The sequence below is a fragment of the Macaca mulatta genome, chromosome 2 (genome assembly GCF_049350105.2).
Source record: "Macaca mulatta isolate MMU2019108-1 chromosome 2, T2T-MMU8v2.0, whole genome shotgun sequence".
Classification (NCBI taxonomy): Eukaryota; Metazoa; Chordata; class Mammalia; order Primates; family Cercopithecidae; genus Macaca; species Macaca mulatta.
Genome location: NC_133407.1, coordinates 105458020 through 105474767, shown reverse-complemented (window position 1 = coordinate 105474767; position 16748 = coordinate 105458020). Strand labels below are relative to the sequence as shown.

At 43.7% G+C, this 16748-nt stretch overlaps 1 protein-coding gene across 22 annotated transcripts in view; it reads right to left on the bottom strand.

Moving 5' to 3' along the window:
- Positions 1-16748, bottom strand: part of TRAK1 (trafficking kinesin protein 1) — a 137997-nt gene that overhangs the window by 85737 nt on the left and 35512 nt on the right. The gene's annotated exons all lie outside the window — the stretch shown is intronic.

Here is a 16748-nt window from a genome sequence, read left to right as displayed (position 1 = left end):
GATAACAGTAAGACACTAAGAAACCTTGTACGTGTGTTCAAACATGTTCCAGATGAGTGTGTCATTTGGATGCGACACTGGGTCACAACCACAAGTGGCCAAATATAAAGAATTTGTCATTTCAGGAAAAGACATCAGGTCGAAGGTGGCCCCTCCAAAGATAATGTCCACCTGGAAGCTGTGGAGGTGTAAAAATGGTCTTTGCAGGTGTAATTCATTTTCTTCTTTTTTTGTTTTATTTTGTTTTTTAAGACAGAGTCTCGCTCTGTCACCCAGGCTGGCGTACAGTGGCGCAGTCATGGCTCACTGCAACCTCCACCTCCCAGGTTCAAGTGATTCCCCTGCCTTAGTCTCCTGAGTAGCTGGGAGGCATGCGCCACCATGCCTGGCTAACTTTTTGTATTTTTGGTAGAGACAGGGTTTTGCCATGTTAGCCAGGCTGGTCTCAAACTCCTGACCTCAAGTGATCCGCCTGCCTCGGTCTCCCTAAGTACTGGGATCACAGGCGTGAGCCACCGTGCCTGGCCCTGCTGGTGTCATTCAGTTAAAAGTCTTGAGATGACATCATCCTTGATTGAGGTGGGCCCTCAATCCAATGGCAAGTGTCCTCAGAAGAGAAGAGGAGAAAAGGCCCACAGAGGAGAGGGCAGCGTGAAGACAGAGCAGAACCTGGAGGGATGCGGCCACAAGCCTAGGAACATTGAGGATGGCCTGCAGCCACCAGATACTGCAAGAGGGGCAGGGAACGGATTCTCCCTCAGAGTGTCCAGAAGGAACCAGCAGTATCAACACCTTGACTTTGGACCTCTGGCCTCCAGAACTGTGAGAGAATAAATTTCTATTGTCTTAAGCCACCAAGTTTGTGGTAATTTGTTATGGCAGCCCTAGGAATCTAACAGAGCTGCTGAGATCGTATTTTCTTTAATATCTATAAAGATTACTAGATCACTGGAAAAATATAAAACAGATTCAGAAATCACAAAGAAATTAATTAAACCCACAGTACCAATGCTTATGTTAAGTGTGAGTATCAGGAGTTTTGCTGTCATTGCTAGAAGACCTACATGTTCTTTTGTGAGCATTTAAGAGAATCTAATAGATTTGGTCTGTGATGTTAAGGCAGATCTAATTAAATATATTTCTAATCAAATTTAAATGTTTAAAAGAATTTAATAAAATTTCTAAGTCTGTACTTATTAGTTGTGTGAGTATATGAATATTTCAATTTATGCAAGACACTAAAAAGATGAATGAACACTAACAATTGAGCGATAAAGTATATATAAATGATGCAGTTATGAGTTTGCCCGAGTGTCTCAGACCTCACAGATCTTGCTGCACCCCACCTTCCCCCAGGCCTCACAGGTGATCAGCACAGGCATGCCCAGGCCCTGATGTGGCCGTCTGAACAAAATAACTTCCCAATTCCTATGCGTCCCCAGTGCTCCTCCTTCCTGCTAGCACACAGAGCCCTCGGAGGTCCCAATTCCCCTCTGGAACCTGCCCTCAGACTCCAAAGCTTTCCTCCCTGTTGGTCAGGGCACCTGTATGCCAGGCCAGCCAAGAAGCCTATAGCAGAAGAGAGGAAGACCCGGAAGAGGCTTTCGAACCTTCCGTCCTTGAGGGGGCCATGGGGCTCACATGAAAGACAGCCTTACAAGCAGGCCTTCCTTCCACTTGCTTCAGAAAATTAACGGAGCAGGTGCTTCTTTCTGCAGAGTTATCCTTCTGATCTTTATTTTATTTATTTGTTTACTTATTTGTTTACTTATTTATTTATTTATTTATTTATAGATGGAGTCTCACTCAGTCGCCCAGGCTGGAGTGCAGTGATGCGATCTTGGCTCACTGCAACCTCCACCTCCGGGGTTCAACCAATTCTCCTGCCTCAGCCTCCCGAGGAGCCACCAAGCCCAGCTAATTTTTGTATTTTCAGTAGAGACGGGGTTTCACCATTGAGCCAGGATGGTCTCAATCTCCTGACCTCATGATCCGCCTGCCTCAGCCTCCCAAAATACTGGGATTACAGGCGTGAGCCACCACATCCAGCCTGATCTTTATTTTTTAAAATGTTGCCACTGCCAGTCACTGAGCACCCACGGCAGAAGGCAGGCTGCTAATGAACAGCTTGCTGTCAACTACCCCCTCCGAAAACATCTCCTCCTCATTTCAGGCACAGGCACCAACCCACCTCCAGGGGAAGGTGGGGGAACAAAGCTTGGCTTTTACAGAACATATCTAAAAGCAGGGAGATGGCGTTTGGCAGAGCACTGAGGAGCCAACATGCATCCTGGCCTCGACGTAGTTCTCATTAAAATCAACCCTATCTCTGAGAAGGAGAGAGAGAAGAAAAAGAGCTTGGGTGTGTGGTGGCATCAGTACACAGCCTGCATGGTTCTGAGTCTGCCTCCTGCCAGCCTGGGAGGCTGTATGGGAAATCTTACTCCTATGTCCAGCAGGTCAGGTAGCAGGCGCCACAGGCCTCAAAACACAAGTAAACCAGAAGCTCAAACGGCCCCATATTCCATTCATGCCGAAATTCAGCTGAACCACAGTAGCCTGGGCCCATCACGGGGGATGGAGTGTGAGCTGAGCTGTCATGTCAATTTCCCACCTGAGTCCGTTCCAGTTTTGTCTTAGATATGCTGAAATAACACGAAAAAGAAAAACTGTCAATCTGTACAGAATTGCTTGCCAGGCATTTTTCTTCTTAAAAAGAAAAAAATAAATACTCAACCTTGGAATCTGGTTTGATGAGAAAAAATGAAACCTGGCAGGTGGCAGGTGACAAAGTAAGCCCAGGGACCATGAGGGTAGGTCTGCTGACCAGTATGAGTACCTGGCCACGGTGCTCACCAGACACTGTGAAAGGCTCCTGGTGCTGTCAAGCACCCTGGTACAAGGCTGCCTTTGATTACCTCCCCAAGACGGGCGCCTTCAATTCCACTCAGCATCTGGCGCCCAGGCCCACACCTGGGTGGAGACATCGTGACTACATTTGACTAATAGAGAGGAAGTGATTGTGCTCCAGGGTGTCTCTGCTTCTGCCTTTGATCTTGCAGCCATCTGTGTCAGCCAACAGTGGTGGAAAATGGGCCCAAGGAAGAGTCCGCATATGTGAGCAGTAAGAGAAGAGAGAAGGCACAATTCTCAGGGCTCACCTAGGTCCTTGGCTGTAAACAAAATGGCCCCAGAGCTTGGGGATGGCAGAAAGGACATACCCAGAGTACCTGGGCATTTACACAACAGAAATTCTTGGTAACTACTTATAAATACATTATAATGTATATATCTTGCATTAGCTTTGTTAGCAGATGATAATGAAAAGTTCCTGGCAATTAGATCCCCTTTCCAACTCAGTACAACCTCTACTCCACCCCGATAATTTATCCTTCCTCCCTTCATTCAACCCTGCCTCACCACACACGTCTAGGTGACAACAGACTCCTTGATGTTCCAAAAGATACCCCTCCTCCAAACACACACACACACCCTATGCTTTCTTTTAGGTCATCACCTCATAAAATAATAAAATTATTGACCGCACTCCCCTTCAGAAGGTCAGCACTGTGTGCTATTTATTCATTTAATTTGTATAGGCGTACTTGCATTTTGTGGTGTCTGTACTTTTTTTTTTTTTAAATAGAGACGGAGCCTCACCGTGTTCCCCAGGTTGGTCTTGAACTCCTGGATTCAGGCAATCCTCCAGCCTCACCCCCCCGGAGTGCTGGGATTATAGGTGTGAGCCACCACATCTGGCCAGTGTCTCTATTTTTGTTTCACTTAGGATTTTAATTAAAATGAAGGCAATCTTTAGAAGGTGGCAACAAATAAAACGATCTTGTTATTCTATATATGGGTTTTAAATCTTGTTTTTATGAAAAAAGATAAGGAAGGAGAAAGCTTATTTTTTAAATTTAAAAACATGGCTTTGCATTTTCACTTATTTAAGAAGCATTCATTAGGCACCTATTCAACAAAAGGCCTGGGAAGAGGATATTGGCCCATTCAAGCAGACATAGACTCTGCTCCATTAATTTACTCTCTGAAGATGAAAATTACTTTCGACAATTTGTAATCTTCTGGAATTTAAGCCTCGTACATATCTAAATCTTAACAAGAAAAATCCTGGGTAATTTAAAACATGCTTAGAGAGTTCAGTGTGTATGTCTACAGTGCTCTGTCTGAGAATACTTGTAAGAGGTTCCCTAGATTATCACCTGAACGCAATTTAATAGCACTTGCATTTGAAAAAGAAAACAACACTACAATTTCTATAAAACAAAAAGGTCCCTATTCTCTTAATTCCTATTTTGCAATACAGAAAAACTCAAATTAAGAAATGACCATAATACCTGCACGTTATGCACATGTACCCTAGAACTTAAAGTATAATAAAAAAAAGTTAAAAAATAAATTAATTAATAAATAATAAATTGACAAAAAAAAAAAAAAAAAAAAGAAGAAGAAGAAGAAACGGCCATAAAACAAAAAACAATTTTAAAAAACTTCATCATGGGATACCATTAACTAGAGAGTGAAAATCTCTCAAAGAAACATTCAGAGAACCATAAAATATTTAATGCTAATTAATTTCCAGATAAGAAACCGAGTCTCAATGCAGTGATAAGTGATTTGCCCAAGGTCACACATTTAGTCGGTGGATGATGGAGAAATGGCCCTCTCACGCAGCACTGGTGGGTCTCCAACCACTTTCTCTCCTCTCAGAGTCACTTGGAAGAAGAAAACCTTCACTATAAAACAACGTTACCCAACCCAAACAGAGATATCAACTACTCCACAGTGATCAGGTGCATCTCTCAATTCTAGCTAAACTCCACAAATAACATACACTCCTGCTCTCCCCCACAAAACTGCCCTTGGTACAAAGTTTGAGAAGTTGATCTCTTGATAACTTTGAGTTTAAGGGAAAAAACCCCATCTTTCTTGAAATTATATGCCATATTCACAAAAACTTTAGTCACTGCCTTCCTGACAATTACCTGTTGGTTATTTTCCAAACATTCACTAATGAATAACAACCTGCACAAACTAAAGAAGAGGTAAGACATCCCTCCTCGGGTATCGAATAAAAAAATCTTTAGGATGTGTTTAGGCTTCTTAAAGACCAAATTCAGTGTTTTCAGGCAAATTGCTTGTACTATCTGGCTTGATATCTGGAAGTAAAAGGGTATTCACCCATGTGTTGTTTGGGGAAGAAGTAGAAATGGCTTGGATTCCCAATAATAGATGAATGGTCAAATATAAATGACAGAATATTAAGCAATGCTGAAAATTGTGTTTTTCAAGAAATTTAATGCCAGGGGAAATAATCAACATATACTATTTATTTAAAATGCATTATGTCCCTAAATATATGTGTTGCAGAAAAAAAAAAAATCTAGAAAAATCTCACAAAAAGTGAGTGGTGGTTGCTATGTTAGTCATCTTTTTGTTTTTATTTTCAAAATCACCTAAAATCAGCATACTTTTGTGATAGAAAGAAATATTATTTTGTCCGGGCATGGTAGCTCATACCTATAATCCCAGCACTTTGGGAGGCTGAGGCAGGTGGATCACCTGAGGTCAGGAGTTTGAGATCAGCCTGGCCAACAGGGTGAAACCATGTCTTTACTGAAAATAGGAAAATTAGCCTGGTGTGGTATCATGTGTCTGTAATCCCAGCTACTCAGGAGGCTGAGGCAGAAAAAACCCAGGAGGCAGAGGTTGCAGTGAGCCAAGATCATGCCACTGCACTCCAGTCTGGGCAACAGAGCCAGACTTCATCTCAAAAAAAAAAAAAAAGGAAAGAAATATTATCTTATTTATTTATTTATTTATTTATTTTTCTTTTTTACTGAAACAGAGTCTCACTCAGTTGCCCAGGCTGGAATGTAGTGGTACGATCATAGCTCACTACAGCCTCGAACTCCTGGGCTTAAGTGACCCACCCACCTTAGCCTCCTGAGTAGCTAGGACTACAGGTATGCACCACCTGAGTAGTTTTTAAACATTTTTTTATAGAGATGGGGGTTTCCCTATGTTGCCCAGCTTGGTCTCAAATGCCTTGTCTCAAGCAATCCTCCTGCCTCGGCCTCCCAAAGCACTGGGATTGTAAGTGTGAGCCATAAAAATATTATTTTTAAAATCTAACTTCTTCTAAAGATCATTTGTGCTCATTACAAGGCCAGGCACCAAGAGCTGAAGAACAGGGTAGGTGCCACAATTCTCTACAACAGTGACACACATGCTTACTTCCTCTCTCTGAAAATCAGAAATGGACCCTATCTCCCAATGCCATGTCATCACCAACAAAGTCACAGAATCTTCCTTAAACCCACAAAAAAGGAAACCAGAGTACAGAGAGGCTCCATGATTTCTTTACGATGACAGAGAAACAGGTTTCAGAACCAGGATTGAGGTACAAATTTAGCATCTATGGATTTAGGAGAGCAGGGGAAGGCACCTCTGAGAATGGACAGGGTCATTGGTGAGGGCCTGGCGCATGTCCATGCCGGGCTTCTATGGAAGTCAGGCAGGTGGTAAGAAGAGCTAGTGTGAGGATGACAAGCACACGTTCAGTTTCTATGAGATTCCGGCAACATATCCAGGCAGTAGAGAGGAACATAGCCATCACCTGCAGAGAGGCAACAGCCAAAGCAAAGAAGATGTAGGCAAGAGGAGACCCCAAGCCAGAGCACTGAGAGATGTCCACATCTAAGCACACCAAAAAGAAAAGGGGACTTAGCCAAAAACAAAGACAAAAAGCCAGCGATGACTAGTCAGAGGAGGAGGAGAGCTAGAATGTTCCCACACAGTCCAATTCCACATAAATACAGGCTGAAAGTAAAACTCTCAGTGGGAAATACTCTGGATGAGGCTTTTCATGTTTTTTTTTGTTTTTCTTTTTTTGTAGAAATGGGGTCTCGTTTGGCGGCCAAGGATGGTCTCAAATGCCTGTGTTCAAGCAATCCTCCCATCTCAGTCACCCAAAGTGTTGGGATTACGGGTGTGAGCCACTGTGCCAAGACTTTTCATGTTCAAGCATCACTGTGGTATTCCCTCCATCAAAAGAGCTCAAAAGATGACATCTCATAAGGAGGCTCCTCGTCTTGGCTAGAGATCAACAAGGAGTACCTGGAAATACAGAGACAGCAGCAGCACATTCCTCCTTCAGCTGGGCTCCACCCTCTGTACAGAAGGGGGAACAAAACTAACATGATCTCTGCCCTCAAGGCACTCCCTATACAGCAGGGGACAGTAGGTGAAATGAGCATAACATGGCAGGTAGGTGAGGTAAGGGCAGGTTCTGAAGTTACAAACACTGCCTGGCATGAAACACAAGAAGTGGAGAGGTTTTCCTAACTAATCCCTGCTTCTCCACTAATTCCTCTGACAAGCCTGCACTTGCCATGGCCCCCAAAGACCAGCCGGGCATGGTGGCTCCTGTCTGCAGTTCCATAGCTTTGGGAGGGAAAGCAGGAAGACTGCCTGAGGCCAGGAGTTCGAGGCTGCAGTAAGCTATAATTACGCCACTACACTCCAGCCTGGTTGTTGGAAAAAGACTGTCTCTAAAGAAAAAAAAAAAAAAAAAGACCAGGCGAGGTGGCTAACACCTGTAATCCCAGCACTTTGGGAGGCCAAGGCAGGTGGATCACTTGAGGCCAGGAGCATGAGACAGCCGAGGCAACATGGCAAAACCCTGTCTCTACAAAACATTTAAAAACCAGCTGGGTGTGGTGGCATGCACCTGTAGTCCCAGCTACTCGGGAGGCAGAGGCAGAAGGATCACTTGAGGCCAAGGGGTTGAGGCTGCAGTGAGCCATGATCACCACCACTGCACTCCAGCCTGGGCAACAGAGCAAGATTAAGGTAGGGTAAGGTAAGGTAAAAGGAAAAAGGAAAGGAAAGGTAAAAGGAAAGGTAAGGAAGGAGGCAGGGGAGGGGAGATGAGGGGAGATGAGGGGAGATGAGGGGAAAGGGAAGGGGAAGGGGAAGGGGAAGGGGAAGGGAGGAAGGGAGGAAGGGAGGAAGGGAGGAAGGGAGGAAGGGAGGAAGGGAGGAAGGAAGGGAGGAAGGAAGGAAGGAAGGAAGGAAGGAAGGAAGGAAGGAAGGAAGGAAGGAAGGAAGGAAGGAAGGAAGGGCAGGCCCACAGCCTGCTGATACTGCCAGCCAGCTGACCATTGTCTTATGTGCCTCGGCATCTGGGCTCTTGTGAATTGAGCCTTTTCCCAATGGAAAAATGGTCGTGTGTGTGTTCCCAACCTGTTTGTTCACGCCTGTTTTGCTGATTAATGTAATTATATCATTGTGTTTATTATTTCATGTATAGCATTAAAAGTGTTCTTTATAAAATTTTTTAAGTCCATTTACATTGCTATAAAAGAGTGTTAAATCTATGTAAACTAACTTTAATATCTTGAAAAACAATTAGGGATTAAAAGGCCAATTCAATTTAGATAAAACAATTGTAATATATTTAAAAAATCATTTAATCCAAGAGAGGATTATGTACTACAACAAATCTAGTGTCTATGTCCTGCAGTGCTCATAAAGGTAAGGCATTTGGCACCACCCTGACAAGTGGTAAGCACTCAGTAGATGTGAGTCATTATTACCATTATTGGCTATCATTACATAAGCAAATAAAGAGTGATGAAAGCTATGAAGGCAAGAAAAGGCAACAGAGATGGGGTATGCCACAGATGGGGTGCTCAAGGAAGGCTTGTCATGGACAGCACACTTCTGCTGAGAACCAAAGAACAGAAAAGAAGCTGGGCACAGCAGCATGCACCTGTAATCCCAGCCTACTCAGAAGGGTGAGGCAGGAGGAGTGCTGGAGCCCAGGAGTTCGAGGGCAGCCTAGGCAATATATCAAGACCCAGTCTCAAGGAAAAAAGAAAGAGAAATAAATAAAAACATTAAAAACAAAACAAAAAAAGAAAAGGAAGAGGGGTAGCGAGGGAGTGGCATGACCCAAGGTCATGGGAGTTTGGTGTGTTCGAGGGTCTGGAAGCACTGGTGGGGCTGCTATAGGGTAAGGACAGGGTGGAACGAGGCTGGCTGGATACAGACCCAAGAGCCAGGTCACAGAGTCTTGGAAGACTCTGCATTTTATCCAAAGGGCAATGGGAAACAAAGAAGCAGCATAATCCAGTTGGATTTCAAAAAAAGACCAGCCAGGCTGCTGGGTCCAAAGAGGACAGCAGAGAAGCAAGAGTGGAAGCTGGGAGAGCAGTTACAGCTGTCCAGGGATGAGATGGCAGTGACTTCATCAAGGGTGGCAGCAGCCAGGTCGGAGAATGGGTCTGGGATATATCTGGAGGAAGAATTAACAGGGCCAGTAGATGGCCAGGAGGATATGGAAATAGGGTAAACCATGTTGTATTTATTAAGACAAATGTGTGTGGAGGGGGGAACAATCTACTTTCTGCAGTGGATGAGTTAATAACCTCAGTATGTGGGTACATGAGGCTGGGGGAGGAAGGGAAGGTCAGGGTGGGTATACATTTGGCAGTCACCAGCATGTGGCTGGTATTACAGCCTTGGGAGAGAGGATATAGACAGACGCAGGCTGGGCACGCCAACATTCAGAGCAGTACATCACAGTCGCCTGAGAATCAATTAGAATGACTATGCCTGAGGTTGGGGCCTGGGGAGGATATATAGTCAGCCTTCTGTATCTACCATGGATCAAAAATGTTCAGGAGGAAAAAAACAATGTAAAATAACAATACAAAACTTTAGGCTGGGCATGGTGGCATGTGCCTGTAGTCCCAACTACTAGGGGGCTGAGGTGGGAGGATGGCTTGAGTCTGGAAGGTTGAGAATGCAGTGAACCAAGATAGCAAGGCACTCCATCCTGGGCGACAGGAGACTGTCTCAAAAAAAAAAAAATAGCATTTACAAGTAATACAAGTAATCTAGACTTAAAGTATATGGAAAGATGTGTACAGGTTAAATGCAAATACTTTGCCAATTCATATCAGGGACTTGAGCATCCATGGATTTTGGTATCTGCAGGGGACTGGTTCCAGGGTTGGTTTTTGTCTTTTTCTTTTTTTGAGGCAGAGTCTCGCTCTGTTGCCCAGGCTGGAGTGCAATGGTATGATCTTGGCTCACTGCAACCTCTGCTTCCTAGGCTCAAGCAATCCTACCACCTCAGCCTCCCGATAGCTGGGACTACAAGACGCATACCATCGCACAGAGGTATTTTTTTTATTATAATTACTTTTTGTAGAGACGGGGTTTCGTCATGTTGCCTAGGCTGGTCTCAAACTTCCGGGCTCATATGATCTGCCTGCCTTGGCCTCCTAAAGTGATGGGATCATCCAGGTGTGGGCCACCACGCCTGGCCTAGGACTGTATTTTTTTTTTATTTTATTTATTTTTATTTGTTTATTTATTTATTTATTTTTGAGATGGAGTCCTGCTCTGTCACCTAGGCCGAAGTGCCAGTGGCACAAATCTCGGCTCACTGCAACCTCTGCCTCCCGGGTTCAAGAGATTCTCCTGCCTCAGCCTCCTGAGTAGCTAGGATTACAGGTGCACGCCACCATGCCTGGCTAATTTTTGTATTTTTAGTAGAGACGGAGTTTCATCATGTTGACCAGGCTGGTCTCAAACTCCTGATCTCAGGTGATCCATCCACCTCGGCCACCCAAAGTGCTGGGATTACAGGCATGAGCCACAGCGTCTGCCGGACTATATTTTTTTAAGTTCTAGGTGCATCAGGGTTGACAGCCACTGATTTAGAAGTTCAGAGGAAGAAGAAAAAGAAAGAACTGGTGAAAGAGGCTGGAAAGACTATCCAGAGAGACAAAAGGGAACTATGGGAGCAAGTGAGGCACTGGGAGTCAAGCCAGGAGAGTGTCCAGCAGGGAGTGACCACTGTGTCGGCCCAGCTCAAGGGTCAAACAGGATGAGGGGAGACAGGAGCCTCCAGGTGCAGTGGTGGAGGTAGAGGGATTCCAATTAAACCCCATGCCAGATACTCTGGCTCCTCATGCTTTACCTTGAGTAAATTCCCACTCTCCTCGGATGAGCCCTGCATAAGTAAAACACATGAGGTTTGTTGTGCACATCCATAAAACCAACTGTATAAACACTTGCTACGCCTGTGACCGTGTGGACACAAGTGAATGAGCAAAGGTGAAAAATGGAGGTATAATAATATTACTGTAGGTTCTACTTTATGGACACAATTCTAGAGTCGTGGGGAGACCTGCACACAATTCCTGGCCCCACATACCCTGGCTATGCAAGGCTTGGCAAGTCAATGCACTCCGCACCTCAGAGGCCCCACGTGAACAACGATGGTTGGACTAGATTAAAGGTCTTGTTGTTGTTGTTTAATGTTAAATTCAATTTTTAAAAGTTAAAATGGCAAGGGGAGCTGGTTTAATATGCAGGTTCCAGACCACCCCCCCTCCCCCGACATAAGCAAGGTAAGTAACTCAGGGTAGGATGGCACTGAAGGCCTCAAGAGCTGCCTGCATTGGTCCAACCCAGTGCAAAGTCCTTGGGTTAGGTCTTGGAAAAAAATAAATAGTCTAGGAGATGTTTTTATCTCCTTAGTCAGAAAACCTGAGCTGGAATGCAAACAAGTCCTCAAAGGGTTAGAGGTGAATACCAGTCACTCAGTAAATACTGTTGGCTTATTCCTTAATATTACTTTACAGTAAAAACAAATGATGGAACAATATTATAAAACTCTTATCTGCTTCATAACCTTCTCTTCTTAGGAAAAAGGCTGCTCCAGGTAAACTCAGGGAGGGTGGTCAGCAGATCATATGCAGGTGAGATACGGATTTTTTTTTTTTTCCTCAATCAATGCTTCTTAATCAAAAAGTTACATACAGGAGTCCCTGGAAGAAGGGACCAAAAAGAGTTCCATAGCCACCCAAAGACCAATGTAGCAGCTTTCATGTCTGGTGTCTGCTGTGTGTTATGTGACTACAAAAGTCTATAGCACACACTGTCATTTCCACCAGGGATTAGGGAAGTGTGACCTACACGTCACAGGATGGAGGTGAAAATCACAGGGAAGAAAGAAACCTCATCTTCAAATTAAGCTGTATCAAGCTAAGGGTCACTTGGGACAATGGCCCAAACCATGAAAAAAAATGAATTTTCAATATGTTAGACATATATTTTATAAATAAATAAGCTATTGACAGATTTTGAAACTAAGGTTTTGATGGGGTTTTTGGTTTTCTTGTATTTCACCTGATGGGTTTCATTCTTAAACAAGAAGTTTTCTTGTCCCCTTTGTAGCTAATCTGAGATACTGGGTAAGAGATGGAGTCAAACCAGACAAACTAGGTCTGACTCACCTTGCTAGGTACGTGACTTTTCCTTAACTTCCCTGAGCCTCGTCGTCCTCATCTGCAGAATGCAAGAGCATTAAATTCAGGCCACTCTGAGGATTACCCAGCACACTGCAAGTACCATATGTTGACTATGCTTTCTCCCAAATGTCCCATCGTTGTGGGTATATCTGTTTTGTGGGTCATTTTAATTTTCTGTGTTTCTCAGACTCAGGAGTTATAAACCCACCTGACTACGAGAAGCACTAAAACTTCTCTGAAAATGTCATTCTACCACCTGGCAAAGGTGGATGCCCAAAGCTTTCTCGCCTCTTCTTAGGAAGCCAAGTGAGGACCAAATTTAAAAGGTAAAGCCGCGTTTCTCCACTCAGGGGGAGGACGTGAAGGAAGGGGCTGTGTCTGCTCTGATCTGTGTAGCAATGTGTAGCTGGCCCTCTTCTGTAGGATTTCTCATCCAGGGGAGCATATCAGAATCCCAGCGCTCCTTATCCCCATGCCCACCCGCAACCGAGAACCTCTGCCCTAATCAATGCAGGCTGCCTTGTCTTCTCACACGCCTCAAAACTGATTCAACACACTGGTGAGTCACAGCATCTCCTGGGTTACACACTTGTAAACAAACACACGAAACCCAAAAAGGATACCATGCACACAGCAGGACTCTGAACCAGTGCCTTCTGGTGACCCTTCTGCCAATTTGGCAAGGCTCACAGACACCTCCTCAGAAGAAAGCTTTGAAGACATAAAATACAAAGGACTGCAAAGGAAAATGATTGCATCCAAAACTTGAAAAACTCTGGGATATGAACGACAACAAAAAAGTCTGTGATATCTGATAAGTGCTTCTTTATTAAAGAATAAAAGAAATAAAAGATCTAAATAAATAAGACATATTCCATAACACAGTATTCTACAACATTGATCCTTCTACACGTCCATTTCACCTATAATAAAAACAGCTCTACCCAACTGTAACATGAAATAAAAGATCTATTAGCACATTTAACAACAAATGTAATTTCATGGCAGTGATGAGCAAAGGCAGTAACTCAAAGTATCTGCTTCCACTGAAGCATGACATGAAAATATCTGTGATTTCTACTGGTTACAATATCACAGGTCCTGCTAACACCACTGTGCCTATGTGTGTCTATGTTCATAATTAAAGGAAATGCTGCATTTCAGTTAGAAGTTAATAAAAATAAAAGTGCGATTTTTTTTCCCCTTTATAAGTGCATGGAACCCCTAAATTCTCTCTACAGACCCTTTAGGGGTCACAGGACCTCAGTGAGAGAGCTCCGCTCTACAGGGTCCTGTATTTAAGAGTTAACACCTGATCATTCAACTGACAGACATTTAGGAAATAGCTATGTTGCTCTAACTACAGGAACCACAGAAGAAGATACAGAATTAAGTTAAGGCTTTGACGTAAGCATGCTCTAAGAACTTTCAGAATCTCTGCTCAATGTTTATTTTAGTTCTTCCAGTTTTATTATAAGTTGTGTTATCTACTGCCAAACTCACCAGGATTTCTTCTTTTTTCCTAACTGTATAATTAAAAACAAAGCAAATAAACAAAAAAGATACTCTCTCTCTGTTCAAATCTACTATTTGTTTGTTTGTTTGTTTGCTTGCTTGTTTTGAGATGGAGTTTCACTCTTGTTGCCCAGGCTGGAGTGCAATGTTGCGATCTCGGCTCACTGCAACCTCCGCCTCTCAGGTTTAAGTGATTCTCCTGCCTCAGCCTCCCAAGTAACTGGGATTACAGGCACGTGCCACCATGGTTTCTCCATGTTGGTCAGGCTGGTCTCAAACTCCCAACCTCAGGTGACTCGCCCACCTGGGCCTCCCAAAGAGCTGGGATTACAGGCGTGAACTACAGCGCCCAGCCTCAAGTCTCCTGTTAAACAGATTTTAGAAACTGTGGCTCAGTGTCATGGAGTGAACACTGAGCCTTCCACACATCCATTTCACCTATAATAAAACCAGCCCTACCCAACTGCAGGCATTTTACAGGAATGAAATGAGGCAATTTGTGCCAATGTTCTCTGAAAATTGTGTAGTGTTGCCCATGGATGGTCTTCCAATTACACTGTAAATGTCAGTGATTAATCAAAGTGTGAATGGTGCCAAGTGCAGTGGCTCATACCTGATTTCCTAGCACTTTGGGAGGCTGAAGCAGGAGGATTGTTTGAGGCCTGGAGTTTGACACCAGCCTGGGCAACATAGGGGGACCCTATCTCTCCAAAAAAAAAAAAAAAAAAAATTAAAAATTAGCTGGGCTTGGTGGTACATACATATGGTCCTAGCTACTCAGGAAGCTGAGGTGGGAAGGTTGCTTGAGGCCAGGAAGTCAAAGCTGCAGTAAGCCATATGTGTACCACTGCACCCCAGCCTGGGCAACAGAGCAAAACCCTGCCTCCAAAAAAAAAAAAAAGTTGCCGGGCACGGTGGCTCATGCCTGTAATCCCAGCACTTTGGGAGGCCAAGGCAGGTGGATCACGAGGTCAGGAGATCAAGACCATCCTGGCTCACATGGTGAAACCCCGTCTCTACTAAAAATACAAAAAAAAAAAAAATTAGCCGGGTGTGGTGGCAGGTGCCTGTAATCCCAGCTACTTGGGAGGCTGAGGCAGAAGAATGGCCTGAACCCAGGAGGCGGAGCTTGCAGTGAGCAGAGATCGCGCCACTGCCCTCCAGCCTGGGCGACAGAGCAAGACTCCATCTCAAAAAAGAAAAAAAAGAAAAAAAAACTGTATGAGTGGGACCCAGGAGCCTCCTGTGACAGAAATGGCCATGATAGGTACTGCAGGATCACAAGAGGGTCTCCTAAGGAAAGGTAAGTAACACAGAGAGGCCCAAAAAATAATTCTGTTACAAACTCTACTGTTCTCTTGTGAATTTTTTTTTTTTTTTTGCAGACATCTACAGTCTGAAAAAAGCAAATACAAAATCTACCAAGGAGGTTACTGCAGACTCGGTTTTCCACACGATACCACATATCTCCTTGGTGGTACAGACGTCATGAATCAACAAAATGACTTGCCAGAAGCCTCCTATATGCTACAAGACACACTAGAAATTCTAAAGCTTCAACTTCAATATGAGTACAAGTCTAACATGCTTCACAACTACCCTGGTGTGGATTATTCTATTATCACCCCTACTGAAATTGATTATCTGCAGTATTCACAAAGACTCTGTAGGGTTTATGGGTCAATGTAAGCAACACTTTTTTCTTATTAATATCTAATAAAGAGAACCTGAAAACATCCCTAGACACGCCCTAAAGGATAAACTTGTAGTACCAAACCAACTTGTTTATTATAAATAATCTCACAAATTCAAGAATATTGGAGAGATCAGCCTGTATTAGTGAAAATAATGATAAGAAATTTTTAGAGATGAGACATAAGCTGGTTTTGAACCAAGTTATCTGCAGGTAGAAGGACTGGTATCCTTTTTTTTAAGTGATACAGTGATAGATATATAAATTATTGGCTGCCATAAGCTTTTAAAGAGTGAAATTACTTCTAAAAGGGCACATTTTGAATAAACATCAGAATCATAAAGTATTCATTTTTTAAATTATCCTTTTTTTTACAAGTGTGCAATATCAAGTTTCACACCCTGGCCATCATGACCACACTGAAAACACTCACCTAGTTTACTGCTCACCCTACCAGGTATCTGGTCTGCAGCCCATCAGCAGACCGGTTTGCTGCTGCAGCGGTATTTGGACTCTCCAAATAACCAGCTTAGTGAGCTTTCACATGAGAGTTATCAACCTTGGTATACATGTTTTGCTATGTCACATAAATGAGCTGCCTGGATGTTCCCAATATCTTTGGTTTTAAATTTAGACAAACTCCTTCCCAGTGAGTTTCTAAGGACTTGTGGTACTTTTGCTAAGAAACAGAAATAGGAACATTTTCAAATTCTTCTGTACAGTCAAAAAAAAAAAAAAAAAGTTGGCTCCCACCTATAATCCCAGCACTTTGGGAGGCCAAGGTGGGTGGCTTAAGGTCAGGAGTGGCCAGCTTGGTCAGTGTGGACAACATGGTAAAGCCCCATCTCTACTAAAAATACAAAAATTGGCCGGGCATGGTGGTGTGTGCCTGTAGCCCCAGCTACTCGGGAGGCTGAGGCAGGAGAATCATTTGAACCCAGGAGGCAGAGGTTGCAGAGAGCCGAGATAGCACCATTGCACTCCAGCCTGGGCAAGAGAGCCAGACTCCATCACAAAAAATAAACAAATAAAAAGTTGGTTCAAATGAAAATCTTAACTTGATCCTCACTCCTCTAAAATTTCTATTCAGAACATTTAAAATTGGGACATTTTATGTGGTTAACCCCTACAGTCGCATTTCTTTGACCACCTTTCCAAAGGTGGCAAGCCACAGCACAGGGTAGCCAGTA